Source organism: Lissotriton vulgaris, unplaced genomic scaffold (genome assembly GCF_964263255.1).
Source record: "Lissotriton vulgaris unplaced genomic scaffold, aLisVul1.2 SCAFFOLD_3758, whole genome shotgun sequence".
Taxonomy (NCBI): Eukaryota; Metazoa; Chordata; class Amphibia; order Caudata; family Salamandridae; genus Lissotriton; species Lissotriton vulgaris.
The window spans coordinates 63,196-76,402 of NW_028243073.1; the positions used below are offsets into that span (position 1 = coordinate 63,196).

General features: G+C 50.1%; 1 protein-coding gene across 1 annotated transcript in view; it reads left to right on the plus strand.

The window, feature by feature from the left end:
* The window catches only part of LOC147668714 (uncharacterized), a 91,842-nt gene that overhangs the window by 10,771 nt on the left and 67,864 nt on the right, over window positions 1–13,207 (plus strand). The gene's annotated exons all lie outside the window — the stretch shown is intronic.

A 13,207-nucleotide genomic window follows, 5' to 3' on the forward strand; every position in this document is an offset into this window, starting at 1 on the left:
ACAATAGTCAAGTCGACTTAGGATGGTACAACGCACTACTTCTGGTCTGGCTTGCGCAGGGAGGAGAGGAAGGACCTTGCGCAGCATCCGAATCAGCATCATACATGTTGAAGAGATCTTATTCACATGTAGATCCAACTGCAGGTTAGGCCCAAAAGTGACGCCTAAATTGCGCGCTGATTGTGCCGCAGACACCGTCTCTGAGAAGGACGGAGGCCAGAAGTCTACTGGGAGATCGCGAGGAACTCGATCAGTGGAGCAGTGTAGGACCTCCGTCTTTGTTCCGTTGAACTGTAGCGAGTTCAACCGGAGCCATTCCGCTGTCGCCTGCATGCACCGGTGAAAGGTCTCCAGTGTGACTGCATCCTGACCCTCCAGCGAAAAGACCAGCTGGGTATCATCCGCATAATTAAATGCGGAGATACCGAAGGTTTTAATGAGCTGGACTAGGGGGCGGAGGTAGACATTAAAGAGTATGGGGCTGATGGCCGAGCCCTGAGGTACTCCTTGTCCCACTCTCCGCTCCTCTGAACTGAAGGGGGGTAACGAAACCCGTTGCTGACGGCAGTCCAAATAGGAGATTAACCAATCCCTGGCCTTGTCGCTGACCCCGCATTCCTCCAGCCTAGAAATCAGGGTGGGATGGCTGACCGTGTCGAACGCGGCCGACATGTCGAGCAGCACCAAAAATGCTGCCCGACCGCTGTCGACTCGCGCCCGTAGATTGTCTAACACGGTCACCAACGCGGATTCCGTCCCATGCGCTGGGCGAAAGCCGAATTGCGTCTCATCCAACCAGCTGTTCCCTTCTAGGAAACTGGACAGAGCACGGGTGACCAGCTTTTCCATAATTTTAACCGGAAAAGGGAGCAGGGAAATTGGCCGGTAGTTAGAAAGGCAGGCAGGGTCGAGCGTAGGTTTTTTCAAAAGCGGGGATACCACTGCCTTCTTCCAGTAGCTTGGAACAGTAGCTGTCTCGAATGACTGACAGCAGATGGCGTGCAGGGACTGGAAGAGGTCCTCTTGAAACACCTTCCATAGTCTTGGAGGGAGAGGATCCAAAGGCGAACCGGAAGAAATCGTCAGGGCTAAGTCGCCGAACTCCTTCAGGGATGGAAGGGGGAAGCTACTCAGCTGGGGTCGACTGGCCTCGCTCGCCGGAGCTCCCAGACTGAGAGCTGGCTCCACAGGAAGAAGGTGGAGGCTGCCCTGCTGAGGTCGACTGGCTACAGTTGCCGGAGCTCCCAAGCAGGGAGCCGAATCAGGGGCTGCGAAGGAAGAACAGTTCAGCTGGGGTCGACTGGCCGCAGTCGCCGGAGCTCCCAGGCTGAGGGCCTGATCCAAAAGAAAGAAAGGAGGGCTACTCAGCTGGGGTCGACTGGCTTCCGCCGCCGGAGCTCCCAAGCTGGGGGGCTGCTCATCAGGTCGGGGTCGACTGGAGGGCGTGACCGGAGCTTCCTGACAGAGATTAGTAGCCCTCTGCAGGGGTCGACTGGCCATCTCCTCCGGAGCTCCCTCCTCAGTGGTGGAATTCCGTGGGTCCTGCAGACCTGCTAGGATTTTACGGATTTTTTCCTCAAAGGCATCCGCAAGAGAGTCACAAAGAGCTTGCGACGAGGGAACAGCACTAGCCACACACGTAGGGTGAGCCAGGTCCTTAACAATTTTAAAAAGAGCCTGAGCCTTGTTTGGGGCCTGATTCAGAGTGAGTTCAAGAAAGGTCGCTTTCGCTATCTTAATTTGGGCTTTATATTTATGCATAGCAGACCTAAATGCAATTTTCTCAGAGTCTAGGTACTGCTTCCTCCAGGCCCTTTCCGCGCGTTTACAGTCGAGTTTGAGCTGGCGAAGTTCGCTCGTGTACCAAGGACTAGCTCGGTTCACTCTCCCTCGCGACTTCCGAAGGGGCGCTAACTTATCCAGCGAGCTAGCTATGGACTGACAGAAGAGGGTGTAACTGTCTTCGACTGTATTACCAAGTTTGAAGTCCTCATCTAAGATATTCGGCAATGGGACAGTGTTTAGGATGCGGGACCAAGGTCTCTCTAGCTTAGCTAGAGGTAGTCCAGCCTTACGCGAAGTAGGGTCCTCCGACCAAAGGGAAAACCTGATCAGAAAGTGGTCCGTCCAATATTGGCACTTGATGTCCACGAATGATGCCCATTGAGGGTCCGCAAACACCAAGTCCAACGTGTGGCCTTTCCGATGCGTGGAAGCATTCACCAGCTGTACTAAGTTGATATCTGTACAGGCTTGGCTAAGAGAGAAAAAATGTTGTACAGCTAAAAACACGGTGTATCATGAGACATCTGAGGTTGTGCGAGGCCCATTTATCACATTAAATGCTCTCCTTCATAGTGGCCAGTAGAGTCCCCAATGCTGTTGGTACCGGCAACGTCAGGGAGCGGAGTTACAGGGGGAATACAATTGGGGCCATGACTGGTCCCTTAGAAATGTGGAATGTAGTAGGGTGAATGTTTCTCTTCTTTCCCTGCTCTCTCTTTCCCCTTGCTGTTCAGCCTGAGTATGTGTGGAATGTTGATTATGTCATGGAATGTTGAATGTCCGATGTGAGTCAGTTGGGGTCAGCAGGATGAGCATCTAGGAGGCTGCTCCTGGTGGGGCATACATTCAGGCCTACTTACTATCTTGGCTACAACCTAAAGCTTATTTAACCTGTACCTGAATAAAGCTACTACTTGGAACCACAACCTGGCCTCTTGTGGACTTTCATACTACGGCATGGAACTACCCATCTAACTGGTAATTCCTAGTTCTTTCTCCCCATCTCTGCCATTTTCCCAAAGACTTTCGCTACAGGTGTCAGCTGCTTTCAGGAGGTGAAAATTCGGTAATCGAAGGCCAAATAGTAAGCAAAAGAAAGAAAACAATATTACTGCTGTAAAAGAAAAAAAAGGGAAAGATTACAACTTAGAATTATCCTGAAATGCAGGGAGCAATCATTAATTAATCAGTCCAATTTATGTCAGTGAGGTGCCACAGGTTGGGGGCCAATAGAACCACTGCTGAGTAGACATCACAGCAGGGTCCATCCTTACAGGACAGAGATGGCATGGCGCTGCCTCAGGGCCACTAGCATCAGAGACTTCATACTTTACCATCAAAAAGGGCCTGGCGCGAGTACAAGACAATGCAAAGAAGAAGAATTTGAAGATCACAGTCGCCTTGAAGAGTCGCACACCTCCCTGTGATCACAGCCAATGCTGATGTCACACATGTGCCTTTTCTTTTTTTCTGTGACACAAACCTGGCTTCAAGCAGCAGCAGAGAATACACAAAGGACAGTTTCACAGGTGCACCTGATTTAAAAGTTATGCAAAGGCTTATGAAGGTGAACCAATACTCAACCTGTGGTTCAGGGCACAAATCCTAAAAAAGAAGAGGGGGACGATGACTTCACAACAGGAAGTGACACGACAAAAGGTGGCTTGCACTCAGTTGCAGTTTATAGGTATTGAGCTCCCGGTAAAATAAGTGGGGGGACGCCGTCCACCCGCGTGGTACCCCGACTCGAGCCCTGCTGTGGTTGGTTACAACATCAACAAAGACTTTGATAAGAGGTGGTTGGGAGATGGGTCGAAGCTCTCTTCTAAGTAGAGGAGGATGTGTAGTACCATAGGGTGAAGGAGGAGGAGAGTGTTCCAAAGTCTAGGTTTATATAACACATCTACTTGGCGAGTCTTTGTTGCGCCTTGTGATCTCCACCCGATGACCACCGCTTGGTTTCTTGTACAGAGCGGACCACCACAGATTGACTATCTTCCAGAAGGTAGACTGGCCAGGTTTTGCTTGTATAGTAATAGGCCTCTGTTATTTGTAAAGCCTAAAATCCTGTCCTTCTAATGCATTTGTAGTGTAATTGAAGAGTGACAACAGTTGGCTCATATGTGTCTAATGAGGTCTGGCTAAAGACTACTTTGGTGAGTGAACGACCTCATGTTATCAACACAAAATGTATATATAGATGGCCTTTGGGTCAGACCTCTTCATCTCCTGCTTTGTTCAGCTCAGCATCCTCCAGACATTGCTTGTGGACAGTGCCTTTCATATTCTGCTTCAGCACTGAGCAGCTTTGTTATCCCACCATCATGCGTTTGGCTATAAATCACGGCCATATATGCGAGGGGCAAATGTCCTATGAAGGAAGCTGGTTCGGGGTATGGCAGTCCATGGGGGTGGGTGAAAGGCAAAGGCATGCACTGCCCCTCTACCTTGCTTGCTTATTTCAGGTGATGTTTCCAAAGCACTCAGTGCGCATGTGCAGCTCTGAAATTCTTTCTAAAATCAAAAAGGCTTTTGTGGTAAAGAAAACAAAAAAGTAATACTTCAACCTTCATAAATTAAAAAATACTCAAAATCATCAATTATTATAGAACTAAACTTGTGGAAATAAGAAGAACCATATGGCACTTTATTGAAAATATACTAAATATATATTTGTTTTTCAGTGCCAAGGTGTCAGGCATATTATCAAGCCCCTATAGCCACCACAACGTAACTTTTTGTGATGTTGTGGTGGCGATATTGTCAGCGCCCTATTATCAAGGCGGCGTTAGGCCACTTAACGTGGCTTAATGCCACGTTGATTGGCTTAACGCTGCCTTGATAATAGGGCCCCTTTCACGCTAAACTTAGTGTGAAAGGGGGCGTTCAGTGGGTGTTGCGGTGGGCGTTTCACAGCAACACCCATTGAAGTCGACTTTGCCACCTATTATCAAGTTTGGTGATAATAGATGGCAGCGCCGATTTTAAGACCAGAAAATTCCTTGTCTTAAGGTGGCGAAACGAGGTAAAATGCTTTATTTCTCCCTGTTTTTGCTTTTACCATGTGTGCTGCCTTGTGTTACTTCCGTGTATGCTGCACAAAGTAGCACACATGTAACTTACAGACTGGCATTTTAGGTTTGTTTATTTGCAGGAAGGTAATCCTTCCTATACATAAACAAACCTCCCTGCTGGCAGACACCCTTGCAGTCTGGTGCAAGGGTACCTGCTTTGGCGCTAAGTTGTGTAACTTAGAGCCATCACTGTGGGAAATGCCAGGTGCAGCCTGGCATTTCCGTAGTGGCGGAGAGAGGCGTTAATCTCTTCCGTGCTCATGACAAGCTCAGCTCGTCATGAGTTACGGTGCCGCTGTGCTCATGACACGCGTGGAGCTCACACGCGGCGACAATTCCTCCATTGTGCTGAGCGTTCTATGAAAATGGACATGGTCATGACGAGCTCAGCTCGTCATGAGCACAGCGCCACCGTGCTGCGTGACGAGTGGAGCATACCACGAGCACCGCAGCGCTGTGCGCGCCCCTACCCCCCCCACCACAGCAGGGGAATTAGCCCCGCGTGGAAGGGGTTAAGAAGAGACGGCTAACGCCTCTCTCCGCCACTTCCTTGGTAATATGCCCTTGTGAATTCCAATAGAAGCCCATGTTCTGGTGTGAACATGGGCTTCTATTGGAATTCTCAAGGACAAATTATCATGCCCATTATCGCCGCTTTAGCCTCAGTTTTCTGCCGCTAAAGCGGCAATAATTTTAACACCGTTCTTGATAATATGCCCCCCAGTTTCTTTTAATAAGTGTTCCGCCATATTAGTATAGCAAAACATAGGTAATTTCCCGTCTGCCGCGGAGCGACGCTCACCGCCATCAAAATGCGCCCACCACGGCGGCGGAGGAAGCCATTGGAGACTCACCGCCATGCGGAATGACGTCCACACCGCTCCACAACTTAGGATGCCCCAAACAGGCAGACGCACCGCAGCGGAGACACCGACTAACCAGACACAGCAGACACTCGATAGCGTAGCGCAATAGCACAGACCCGGTCATCCCCACCCGGTCATGAACGCTATGGACCCAGCCCTATATATGTATCCGGTCATGTACCTGCTACTGCACTACCATCAACAGGGCCGCCGCGGACGATGCAGCAGGTACGCTAATACAAAAATACAACACACAACACACGGGCTGACACAGGGTCCAACTCCACCACAGACACCCTGCTGGGGGACACCACACATCCACAAGGGCACAATCAATCAATCAATCAGTGACACTTATAGAGCGCGCTACATACCCGTAGGGTCTCAAGGCGCTGGGGGGGGGGGGGGGTGCCGCTACTGCTCGAACAGCCAGGTCTTCAGCTTCTTCCTGAAGGAGAGGTGGTCTTGGGTCAGGCGCAGGTCGGTCGGGAGGGAGTTCCAGGTCTTGGCGGCCAGGTAGGAGAAGGACCTTCCTCCTGTAGTCGCTCTTCGGATGCGGGGGACGGCGGCGAGGGCGTGGTTGGCTGATCGGAGGTGGCGTTTGGGAGCGTAGAAGTTGACTCGGCTGTTGAGGTAGCTCGGGCCTTGGTCGTGTAGGGCTTTGTGTGCGTGGGTGAGGAGGCGGAAGGTGATTCTCTTGTTGACGGGGAGCCAGTGAAGGTCTCTCAGATGTCCGGAGATGTGGCTGGTTCGTGGGATGTCGAGGATGAGTCTGCACCCCTACATCACCCACCTGACAACAAGTCACCCCTCTGCATCCGGGACACACATTGCCCGCGAACTAGCAGCAATGTCACGCTCCCGGTCACATGACCGCAGCGTTCCACACATGCGCACAATGCCCAAGGCAAGGCCACAACAAGACATGGGCAGGGCACAGACACCACAGGGACACACCACCCCCAACCACACATCAACACACCCCAGCAAGTCACAGGCCAGGTGCCCATCCTGGCCTCCATCATGCACAGCAACAAGCACAGGAACAAGCAAGCACAATACACACCCTGCACCACACTACAGACAACCAGGGAGACAGCCACTGCAGGAGTAGCTGAAAAGGAACACACACACCTGTGCCTCACACACTGAAGGCTGACAATACTTCACAGCACATACACACACAAACACACACCCTTGCTGTATCCACAAACATAACACACACACTGGGTAGCCTGAACAGATGCCTGCACAAAACTACATACAAACACCACAGGAACACACACACACAACCCCAACAGAAGCAATCATACCCTGCCAGCCAAACTGTGGAGAGGTAATGGGAGTACAAACACACTCAACATACAATTCACACAAGAATTGCACCTGCACAGAACTACACTGCCACATCAAATAAACCACACATGCACATGCAAGCACAAATCTACAAACACCACAGGACGTATGACCTTCGACAATCATGGTGTATGCAAAGTCGGAATACATGAACTCACACTCACATAGTGGACCCTTATGTGAACCCCCCTAATACATTTCCTACACCATCCCAATGCAGAATGACCATGTGGATCCCAAAACACCTGGCTATGACAAAGCACAGCAGGGATGATCAGCCTGTTTGGCACAATGCCTGACACCAGCAAACATCCCTGCAGCCACTCACATGACACATCACTGCACCACCCCGCAAACATAACATGGCTCACCACTGCCACTGGCTATGTACACATGCATCCACTCCCAAGCAATGTCACCCTCCCCAAATACTCACTCCTGCCTTGCTGGTGATGCTCCTTCAGACGTGCATCAAACTCCGGATTAGTCACTGCCAATATGCGGAACATCAGTGGTGTTAAGTTGCGCCGTGCCAGACGCCTAGTGCACGCTTGCAGCCGCAAGGTCATCTCGGCCACATTTATTGCCAGCCAGCTGATGTCGTCCCACCTCTTGTGGCAGTGGGTGTGTCATCTGTTGGATACCCCCAGGGCCTGTACTTTTGCAGCAATGACCTTCCACACAGCCTTACGCTGGTGTACCTTGAGCTACTGGGATGGGAGTAAAGTAGGGTAAGTGACCAGTTACACAGTGTCATGTACCAACATCTATCACAACAGTAGCAATACGCAGACTCAGGACCAATTGTAATTCCCCTAATTCCCAAACTGGGGGACACCTCACAAGGGCACTCTGCATGGCCGAAATAGTTATCATAGCATGCATGCATGAGGGCGTAGAGGCTACATGCCAATCCCACACACAAGCAGGATGACTGCACTGCAACCCCTCTGTGCGTCGCACACATCACCAGTCCCATGCATGTTTGACCCCCCTGCCCAACAGCACCCTCAATGATAACTTACCACTACATTGGGGCTACCATACAGCCTCGGGTACTGTGCCAGCACCTCGTCCACTAGCACTTCCAGCTCCTCGCCTGTGAATGGACTGGCACGGATTTTCTCAGTTCATGCCATCCTTGTGGACATGGAACACCTGTGGTGTAAGTGAGTGGTGAGGAGTCCCAGGCAGCAGGCACTTATGACAGCAGCAGGAGAGGGTCCCAGGCAGCAGCAGCAGAGGGTCCCAGGCAGCAGGCACTTCTGGCATCAGCAGGAGAGGGTCCCAGGCAGCAGCAGCAGAGGGTCCCAGGCAGCAGCAGCAGAGGGTCCCAGGCTGCAGCAGCAGAGGGTCCCAGGCAGCAGACACTTCTGGCAGCAGCAGGAGAGGGCCCCAGGCAGCAGCAGGAAAGGGTCCCAGGCAGCAGGCAGTTCTGGCAGCAGCAGGAGAGGGTCCCAGGCAGTAGGCTCTGTGAGCAGTGGAAATGTGGTGCTCACTCCCACAGATTGATAGCCCCCTGGGCTCGTTTGTGAGGTGCAAAGCTGCAATTATTGGTTGTGCAGGACTGCCTCATTCAAAAGCATCCAATGACCGGCTCCGCGGTGGCGGAGCACGCCTTCCATGATTTTCAAACCTGCATCATGCCACCGCAATCATCGCTCCCATTGGCTGTAAAAATGCCCCATGGCGATGATGCACCGCAGGGGCCCGGGGTGCCCTACCGCGATGGTGCATTGTTCAAAAGCATCCAATGACCGGCTCTGTGGTGGTGGAGCACACCTTCCGCGATTTTCAAACCTGCATCATGCCACCACCATCATCGCTCCCATTGGCTGAAGGCAATGCTCCATGGCAGTGATGCACCGCAGGGGCCCAGGGTGCCCTACCGCGATGGTGCATCATTCAAAAGCATCCAATGACCGACTCTGCGGTGGCGGAGCACGCCTTCCGCAATTTTCAAACTTGCATCATGCCACCGCAATCATCGCTCCCATTGACTGTAGGCAAAGCTCCATCATTGTGTACACAATGCCATTTCTTGGTTTCATGAACAGGTGGTTGCACGATATGTGTGACGCACATTGGTCTGTGTTCCTGCAATGTCACTGATGCATTTCATGGTTGATGATGCTTGACAGTGTTAAGCTGGTGTCAATAATGTGTAAACAATCAATGTGTTGTGGATCAGTGCTGACCTTGGCAAGGCTTGTCTCACTGTATGATGTTGTTTCATACTTGTGCTACCATATCAGCCCATCCACACCAATTTACCATCTACTTTGATCATTGTGCTCTTGATGTGCGCCAGCTTCACATGATGCATTGAGGTGTGACAGGTACAGCAGATGTGTGTGAGGCATTCATGGTCATCTTACACACTTTTGTGGATGGTACAGGATGTGGCGTGCACATGTGGAATGTCGTGTTCAGAAACTGTGCATTTGCATTCACATTCTGTTATGTTTGTGGCACCTGTATATTGAAAATGGATTGCTGTGTCCTCTGTGTGTCTCAAATTTAAACACATGTAACCTTGTGTGCCACGCATCTCTCATGGAATGTTAAGGTTTTACATGACATGCTTAATGGTATGTGCTGAGTCCACCTCATGATGGTTGTCACTGACATGTGCCAATGTACATCTCAACTAGGAAGAGGCCAAATCTCATACATCACCTGACAGACAGTGCTGGGCGACATGGAGGATATAGCGATCATCTGAAAATTCCGCCTCGACAGAGCGATCATGAAGACTATTTATGATCTTTTGGTGCCCCACCTGCAGCTTCGTCACCACTACCCAACAGCCTTCACACCCACATACAAAGTGATGGCAGCCCTCCACTTTTTTGCAACTGGTTCCTTCCAGAAGACCGTGACTGGAGCTGCAGGGATGTGGCAACCCATGTTCAGCTTGGTGCTGAGGGATGTTCTTGCAGCCATGATGAGATATACGGATTATTACATACATTTCCCCAGGGGAGCAGAATTGTCGGGTGTGAAGGGTGACTTCTATGCCCTTGGGCACATCCCCCATGTTGTTGGTGCCATCGATTGCACCCATGTCTGTCTGGTGTAAGCATGGGCGGAAAATCCGTTACGCTCGCGGATTTTGCGGATTTTCGGGAAATCCGCAATCCGCGAGATTTGCGAATTTCCCGCAAAATCCGCAAATTCGCACGCAGGTGTTGACGCGGACATTGTTTTTAAAGCTGCTCGGAAACATGCAACACTAGCCATGTTTGGTTTGGAGAAACGTCACACAGCAGAAAACATTTTGCATGTCTTTAACACAAAGGTCCTTAACTGCCTGTCCCCACTAAAACGCCAGGTTGGTTATGTTTCCACGGACAATGGCGCCAATATAGTTAAGGCCATGAGGTACGGTGACTATTTCTGAGTGCCGTGTTTGGCGCACTGTATAAACCTGGTTGTCCAAAAATTCTTGGGTAATAAAGGCAGTGCAGCGTACAGTGTATTGGACACCTGCCGAAAAATGTGCAAGCATTTCAGCCATTCTTTTAAGGCCCGGAAGCAGCTGAGGAGCCTGCTATATCAACGTCAAATGCCAGTGAAAGCACTCATCCAGGAGGTGGTAACACGTTGGAACCAGGTATGGGCGGAAAATCCGTTTCGCTCGCGGATTTTGCGGATTTTCGGGAAATCCGCAATCCGCGAGATTCGCGAATCTCCCGCAAAATCCGCAAATCCGCGAGCAGCGGATTTTGCTCGCACTGCTCGCACTGTTCGCGTGAGTTCGCGGCTTCCCAGTACAACTTCGCGCCCCGCGAATAAGTGCTAAATTGCAGAAATACGATCTTAGCAAAACTGAAACTACTTGCCAGGTTCAAAAGTTCAGGCTCATCATTAGTAGCCATTTCCTGTAGTGCTTCCTGAGGGGCCCCTCCAGAGTTCAGTTGCCAGTTGCAACTATTATGTGACCCTGCTCTGAACCTCAGAATAGTTACACATATGCCACAAAGGTCCTGAATTACAGCTAAGGGAGACAAGCAGGAGCCAGGCTGGAAGTTAAAATCCATTAATCAGCCCCTAATTCATTATTGTCAGTTGGGGCAGGGCAGGTGTTGTAACTAATTTTGCAACAATGAAAGCACTTAGCAAGTGCAAAAGATCACTAATCAGGGCGCACTAAGGAAGCAGGTGCCAGCTAAAAAAATATTCTGTGACACATTAATCAGCCCCAAATTAATTCAGGTCACTTGAGGCAGGGAAGGTGTGCTTTGCTTTGCCGAAAATAATGTACACTGGACAACCAGAGGGTGTGGTGATGAAACAGAGGGTGGCATGGGTGGGCCAGAGGGTGGCATGAGTAGTCAGAGAGTGGCAGTGGTGACAGAGAGTGGCAGTGATGAAGAACAGTGTCCCAAACAGGCTGGACACGTAGAAACAACAAGTTCGCAAAACTTGCGACCCGACAGGTAAGTTCGCAAATTGCGAAATTGTAAAAACCCTCGCAAACTGGCAGAAACACGGGCGAACACAAAAAAAAAAAATCCGCAAATTCGCGGGAATTCGCGGATTTTGAGGGATTGCAAATTCGACAATCCGCAAAATTCGCGAACGCGAGGTCCGCAAAATTCGCCCATGCTTAGTTGGAACTCAACCTTCTACATGCTTGAGCGTCTGTATGAGCATTATACGGAACTCGATCAATATTTCCTTACAGAGGGTACAGAGGAGCTGAGGATGGGTGCGGCGCAATGGAACATAGTTCAAAGCCTGACACGCATGCTTCGTCCTTTTGAGTTCTTCACGCGTGCAGTCAGCAAGGAGGACTCTAATTTGGGAAAAGCTATCCCATTGTTGTACATGCTGGAGGACCAACTGAAGGAGGTGTGTTCTGTGTTTAAAAAAGATGACAAAAACCAAGACTCTTTGCTTCTGGCTGAGAAATTATTAGAGCTCCTACAAGGTGATGAACGTCTTAAAAAGATCCACTCAGAACAGCATTACATTTGTGCTACTATTCTGGATCCACGCTACAAAAACGCGCTGGCAGGCCAAGCATTCTTTCCTTTTGATGATGAACATGTTCCAAAGTACAAACGTTGGCTAGCCTTGTCAGCCAAGAGGTTTGAAACAGAACGGCTGAAAATTGAAGGAAATGGCAGTACATCAGCAGGCCATCCCCAGTCAAAACAATCCACTTCTGCACCTGTGGCTGTGGCACAAGTGGCCTCTCAGCCGTTAAAGACACCGGCAACCGGATCATCTGCACGAGACACAACAGAAACATTGGAGGCTGAAGAGGATTGGCTAGCTCTGCGTGGGTTTGGTTCTCAAAAGGTCAGAGGCACAGCAAGAGCTAAGCAAAGTGGAGGAACCTTTGATGAGGACCTTGAGTCGATGGTGAAGGACTATCTGAATGACTCAACAGAGGTCTATGTTAATTCTGACCCATTGGCGTATTGGCATGGGAAAAAAGAATTGTGGCCACAGCTCACCAACCTGGCTTTAAACTACTTGTCTTGCCCACTCGCAAGTGTGTCTTCTGAACGGGTTTTCAGTGCTGCTGGTGGCATTGTAACTCCCAAACGGAGCCGCCTCTCGCCCAAAAATGTGGAGAGGTTAACAATGATCAAGATGAATCAGCACCTCATACCACCAGATTTCAGAGTACGAGAAAGCATGCCGGATGAAGAGGAGGTGGCCAGCAACATAGATGAGGGAATTTCTACTCTGTCAGGTGACACTGAGCTCACCCTGCCTGAATTCGCAGAGTATGATGACGAAGCCTTATTCTTATTCCTGGACCGTGATACCGAGCCCTGAAAATGAGACAACGAATCAATAACTTTCTTTTTCATCCTTATTCACTTTTATTCCTGTGTGTCTGTCTTTCTTTGTTGTGCACAGTTAATATATTTCAAACTTTAATCAGATAATCACAAAATCAAGCCCATCAGCAGAACTGTCTTCACTGGTTTGCTAATTGATTTGAAGTTGCCGCAGTCTGCATTCCTCAGGTTCACAAGTTCAGAAGAACATGCTCCTCTATCCTCCTCCTCCAGACTCCTATTTCCATCAAACCAGAGGGCTGGTTTACGCCCAATGAAGAAAGACTCAGCACTTGTGGGGGTGTTGTTGTACCTCTTTGCAGGT